This window comes from Corylus avellana, chromosome ca11 (assembly GCF_901000735.1).
Source record: "Corylus avellana chromosome ca11, CavTom2PMs-1.0".
In the NCBI taxonomy this organism is placed as follows: domain Eukaryota; kingdom Viridiplantae; phylum Streptophyta; class Magnoliopsida; order Fagales; family Betulaceae; genus Corylus; species Corylus avellana.
Genome location: NC_081551.1, coordinates 14,489,050 through 14,489,558, shown reverse-complemented (window position 1 = coordinate 14,489,558; position 509 = coordinate 14,489,050).

Here is a 509-nt window from a genome sequence, read left to right as displayed (position 1 = left end):
CCAAACTAATAAGACTCAAAATCACACTGATTCGGGAATTAACAAACTGTTCAACAAATATATGCGGAAAGTAAAATCAAGCAATCATGAACACAAAGATTTGGTTATGAAGAGAAAACTATTTAGATAACTCTCTAAAATGTAAAACCTCTTCAGGACAGCCAAATCGAAGAAATCACTTCATAGTAGAATAATGAGAAATTACACAATGTCAAAGACTTACAAAATATTTGCACTTGACACTCCTTTGTACTAGACAAGTGGCCCACTTATCTGCTACCACAGTAGTTCTCCCAAAACCTTTGGACAATTCCTTCTACGTGATCTCCCTTCACCGGAACTCTTGTTGACTTCATGTGCATGTTTCAGTTTGCTCATTTTTTGTTTTGTTGGGAAAATTTACTTGCTTGTTCTCATTTTCTTGTTTGATACTATATGAAGTATTTGTTGTTTCTTTAAGATTAAGGATAATAAATGTTTTTTTTTTTTTTTTTTTGCTAAAGCAGAAT